This window comes from Erithacus rubecula (genome assembly GCF_903797595.1).
Source record: "Erithacus rubecula genome assembly, contig: scaffold_1232_arrow_ctg1, whole genome shotgun sequence".
NCBI lineage: Eukaryota > Metazoa > Chordata > Aves > Passeriformes > Muscicapidae > Erithacus > Erithacus rubecula.
The window spans coordinates 4,307-9,771 of record NW_027636169.1 but is presented as its reverse complement, the minus strand read 5'-3'; the positions used below and the strand labels follow the sequence as shown (position 1 = coordinate 9,771).

The following is a 5,465-nucleotide window of genomic DNA, read 5'->3' as shown; positions in this document are numbered from 1 at the left end:
ACAGCTCTGCAGCGCCACTGCTCAGCAGGGCTGGGGGAGAAGGTTCTCTGGTGTTTCCATTAGGAGGAGTTGAATTTGGTTTCTTCCAGGTTGCACCTTGGTTGAAAAGTATTCTTCTGGACTCACCTTCCCTGGAAGCTGCTCTCCAGGAAAGAGTCTGAAGCCCCAGTCGACTTTGCAAGAGGAAATTTTCTACTCTGAAAGACTTTAGAGATGAAGGTGGGAAGCTGATATTCTGTTACTGACTCAGTGAGGCCTTGGGCAAGACACTTCATCTCTCTAGATTTCTCTTTGGGGAATGGAAATCAATCCTATGCAAGCTTCCGCTCAGATGCAAGCAGAACAGCCCCCCAGTCTGATTGCAACACTGTGCAAAGGGCAAGCAAGTGGTCAAAAAGGACCACAAGTGTAAGCAGCACTTACTTGCTTCAGGTGCATCCCCGGGCTCAACTGTCTGTGGAGGCAGCTGCAAGGCTGTTTTCTCTTCTCTCCTTTTCTTCATCTCTTTCTCAAAAACCTCCACATCCTTTGGCTCTAAGTTCTTTTCAGCCAACTTGCACAATGCAGCACGGATCTAGTTGCAATGGAAATACATCACAGACTGTAAGCAGAGACACACAAACCAGGCACTACACCTCATCAGGAGCACAGAGTCCATAGAGTGCCACAGACTTTAATCTACCTCCACATACATTCCAATAGTTTCAGGAGAATGTCTCCCATCCTCACCTTGGTAGTTACACACAGTGAGGTGGAATACTTCAGTCCCATAACATAAAGAATGCTTCAGGCATGACCTTAGCACCATCTGCAAACCAGTGACTTTGGCATCACTGGAAATAGCCAAGCAATTGCTCTGTAGCTGTCAAATACATTCCCAAGAGAGTCCCCATGCCCCAAGAGTGGAAGATTAGGATTTTCAGGGATATTTTGGGCCAAGCACTAAACAGTCACTGGAAAGGAAGTCTGCTCATCCCTGTCCTTATCCTTTACCTTTCCAAAGCCGTCCCTCAGGTCTTTGTCACTCCTAAGACTGCTGGGATGATCCGTCTCCTTGGCCTGGCTCAGTGGGAGGCCTGGTACTGGAAGCAAAGATTCCTGTAAATCTCTGGCAGACTTCGCCCCCCAAAAAACATCATGCTGGGCAACAGGCAAGACAGGTTCCAGACTGCAGAGGTCTCATAAGACACAGAGATGGTGCATGAGAGCAGCAAGGTACATACGCCTAGACCCTCTCCCAATGGATGGGCTATTGGTAGCAGATACGGCATTACTGTGTTGGCCAGGAGACTGAAACCTGCTGCATGATGAAGGTCTCAGCCCCCAATGCTGGAGACCCTCTGTGTTTGACAGAGAAGGGCAGAGATGGAGATTGCCCTTGACCGAGATTCTTATTTGCCCTTATGCTGATTTTAGTAAACATCTTCTTTCTGGTTCCTAAACAAAGTCCTGGCTTCTAATACCTGTATGCATTTAGATCAACATTTTATTCTCTTCCTTGGAATATTTTTGAGGACATCAGAAGAAAAGCTTAGGATTTCAGAAGTGTTACCCAAACATAAATTGTCTTCTTGACACTAGATAATTCATTTTTCCCAAGGATTTTAATTCTAAACTGTATGAGCTTGGGCCACTTTTGGGCTAGCACGACTAAAGGCTGATTTTCTTAATGCCAGTAGAACAATGTAACACATTCTGAAATACTCTCCAACATAGCTCTTAAGAAGTGGCAGCAAAGTAGAATAAACCAATGTTGTAATTCAATATTTTTTGCCTTTGCAGAATGCTCAGGTTAGTAAGAAAGGAGAGTTAGACAGAAGCTTTGAGGAAGGAGGGAAATTCTGGACAGAAGACAAAACCTTGGAAAATAAGAGCATCTGGGAAGTTGGCAAGGAAACTACTGACTACAGGGCAACCTCCTTGGGAACACTGCAGTCAGTCAGATCTGCAAAATGGACACCCAAAATTTAACAAAGGCTGCAATGCAAACCTAAAGAATCTGAAGGTCCCCATGCCGTGGGACACATTTCCTGGAAACCTCTAAATAGCTTCCCAGGGAAACATGTTCCTGCCAGCAGCCCCTTGGGGCAGGCCAGGGCCACACCCTGACCCACTTGCACAGAGCTCCCAGGGCAACAGCCTGGCCTCTGGGCTGCCCTGGGACAGCAGGGAGCTCAGAGCCCTGTGCTTCCAGCAATGGCTCAGCTGCACATGCAGCCTCCTGCTCCTCTCCCTGCCCCACAGCTGAGCAGCCCTACAGCTCCACGGGGCCCTGGGAGCAGCACAGCTCATGGCAGTGGGCACCTGCAGGGCAGAACTGTTCCCTGGCAATGTGCACAGGCTCTCCAGGCTGGAACAAGACCCTTCCTCCTGCCACGGAGTGGCCCAGCTCCCACCTTACCTCTGTGTGAGGCTGAGCCCTGCTGGCCCTTGTCCTCCTCCCTGGCAGGGACCCTGGGGGCAGCGCTGCTCAGCTGCCCCTGCCGGGGCTCCCGGGCCAAGGCCCCCTGAGCCGGCCGGGAGCCCAGGCCTCCATTCCCAGCGCCGGCGTTCCGCACATAGGTCTCCATGCTGAACAATTCAGCCAGTTTCCGTGGGAACAGAGGCATCCCAGGTCCTATTGCACACCAAGGGCTCTTTCCCTTCGTCCTCTGGGTCTGTGCTGTAGATCAGGTACAAGAGAAGAAGTGAGTTAATTTAACTCATGCCTGTACTATCAACCCATCTAATGGATGGGGAATCCAAAGCTTATTTCAGTTACTGAAAAGATTGGCTGTTTTTTATTTTTCACGAAACAAGCATCAGCTGAATTTCTCTGAACAATGTGGAGATGGCAAGCCAGTAGAGAAGGGTTCTACAACTTGATGTGCTGCCCATTGCCTCTCCACTACTACAGGATCCCTTTCCTTCCAAGGAACTGGAAACTCACAGTGGTCTCTAGAATTTGACACAGTCTAGCAAGTAATTGTTTTCAAAAGTCATTTTCAAGGCCATTATTTCTGTAACTCCCACTCGGTTCTAACTTGAGTTTTTCATTTTTTGGGATTTTGTTTATTTCTCTTTACAACAAAGGAAGTGCTCGTACACAAACAAAGGCATCACGTGTTATATACACAAAAAAGCTTTGCTTTCCCCATTAGATATCCCCAGTAATCTGCAAGCCTGTAACTGAAGGGAATAAAGTGGTCATCCACAAGTTTCACTTTTGCTCTGCTTTACTCTTTGAAGGGTTTATACCCTGTCTTCCTTCCTGCAGAAGCACCTAAAACTAACAAAAACATGACCTGCCTCAAGACATTTCTGATTATGCCTAATACAAATGAAATGTTGATTAATTGAAATAGCAGAGGGTAGGTCATTCTAAAATACTCTTCAACAGGGACATTAGAAATAAGAAAACTAATCATTCTTTACATGGCTTCACACAGCATAAAATCATAGAGCAGCCAAGCAGTAAGAGGGGAAAAAGGGTCTTAGAACTGGATACTTTTCTCCTGTAGAATGTTCCGTTCAGTAATAAAAGAGAGACAGGCAAAGTCTAGTGAGAACTGACATTTCTAGTTGAGAATGAGTCCAGCAAAAATGTCACCTTACTTACTGAGCAATACTTCTCCCCAGCTACACTAAGCCATCTACCTGCATATCAGCAATAAGGAGTCATTCCAAAGGGGCTGTACCCAGGATTTGGCAGAAATAACCCTGAGCAAAGGGATTGGTGGATCTTCTTCTGCATCAGCAAAATTATTTCTTCAAGTCTCATCACTCCTATCAGTTCATGACCAGAGATGGCAAAGGAACAACAACAGACTTTCACTGAGGCTTTCAACTTGAAAGCATTGGCTGACACAGATGCACCATTTTGTCTGGCACAATTCTACTTGTCAGGGATCAGGCAAGGCAGGGACAGGGGACAAGGTAGAAGGCATCTCCTCCCCCAGCCTCAGCCTGCAACACTGACCCAGACAGAGAGAGTCAGGCAAGAGATTTGTCATCGTGAACCTGCCATAGGTGGTTTTGGGCTTGTGCTCTCAGAGCATGACAAACTCAGAGCCTGCATAGGCTGCATCCATTTGGAAGTCTCCTTCTCCTTAACTGGAAAATTCAAAAAGGACTTTCTGTCACAGGAGGTTTCCCTCTTTCCCCGTGTGCAAAATGAATCGGTACCCATAATCTTCCTTCTGATGTCAAAGGGTCCAGCTTAGACCATGTCCCAAGGAAAGATTTTCTTTTACAAGGCCAGGAGGAAGAAGTGAGAACATTTCTCATTTCATGCTAAATGCCTTTTTTTTCTCTATTAGTTGTTACACTAGAAAGGCTGCATGGAGATAAAAAGCGTGTGCAGGATGGAGAGGAATGTTTCCTTTTCCTGCCCTGCATTTCCAGAGACTCAAGGTCCCACTCCAGCTCCTGCCACTCAACACTTCACACTGGAGGAATTTTCACTGAGTCACTGGAGCACATTCCCAGTGACTGGGCTCTGGGAGGTGTCCACTGAGCCCATCAAAGCATCAAAACAAATTTACAGAAACTTTTGAAAGAATGATATTTAACCAAGCTTTCCAAAAGTCACCTCTGAGTCAAGATTCCAATGGTCATTTTAGGACAGGACGTGCCCTGTACCTACCTGCATGTTCAGAGCTCTCTCTGCTTCTGCTGCTGGATCTTGGCCTTGAGAAAATGGAGGACAAAAGAACATATGAGGAGGGAGAAAGTGAAGGGAGGGAAGAGGTGTAGCATGAAAGGAGACAAACCTTCCTAGCTTGGTCATTCTGATGAAGCAGGATATGCAACACATCAACCCAACAAGATTCAAAGCTGATTAATTGTCCTTAAGCTTTCAGTTGCTGCAGTCAGACACAGCTGACCAAGCTGCAGCTGAAACACAGCAGTCATTCTTCAACTTGCATCATAACTCCCCAATCCTGCTGTCGCTCTTTTTGGAGCCAAGTGACTCCTACAGCCTCACTGTAGCAGCAACAGCTGCTAAGCTGAGACACGAGTCTGTATGGAGAGCAGCTGCTTTGGCACTGCTGCCAAAGCTTGACTTTGCCTGCTTGTGCCTTACACTGGTGCTGATCTCATGCTGGATGTGGTCAGAGCACTGCTGTGTTCTGGGAAGGATATTCCACCTCCTTGTTCTTTGAAGTAGAAAAAGGCTTTTTCTACCTGTTATGCAAGGCATAGTGTTTCAATAAAAATCTGGTTTTCAGTCGGGGGTGGGGGGTGATTGCTTGTTAGGACCTGCCAGGGGCAATGAACAGACTGGTTTGGACTGGTCATCGAGCTGGCCAAGTTTGTGGATTGATATCCAGTTAGACTACTTGAAGCAGCTGATCACACCCCTGTGGAAAAGCACATTTAAAAAGGAAGGAAAGCCTGGGATTCTTCTTGACTTCTGGCCTCTGAGGAGGAAACTGGCCAGTCCCCACACGGCTGCATGGCCATGTCAGAGCACGGCTCGGCTG

The 5,465-nt window shown here is 47.1% G+C and overlaps 1 long non-coding RNA gene across 1 annotated transcript; it reads right to left on the bottom strand.

The window, feature by feature from the left end:
• Positions 1 to 49: 49 nt before the first annotated feature.
• LOC306815393 lies at positions 50 to 4,880 on the bottom strand. The gene is made up of 4 exons (XR_013777399.1): positions 4,625 to 4,880; positions 2,402 to 2,662; positions 994 to 1,082; positions 50 to 574 (listed from the first exon to the last, which is right to left on the bottom strand). It is a non-coding gene; the product is annotated as an uncharacterized lncRNA (long non-coding RNA).
• Between the last annotated feature and the right edge of the window lie 585 nt (positions 4,881 to 5,465).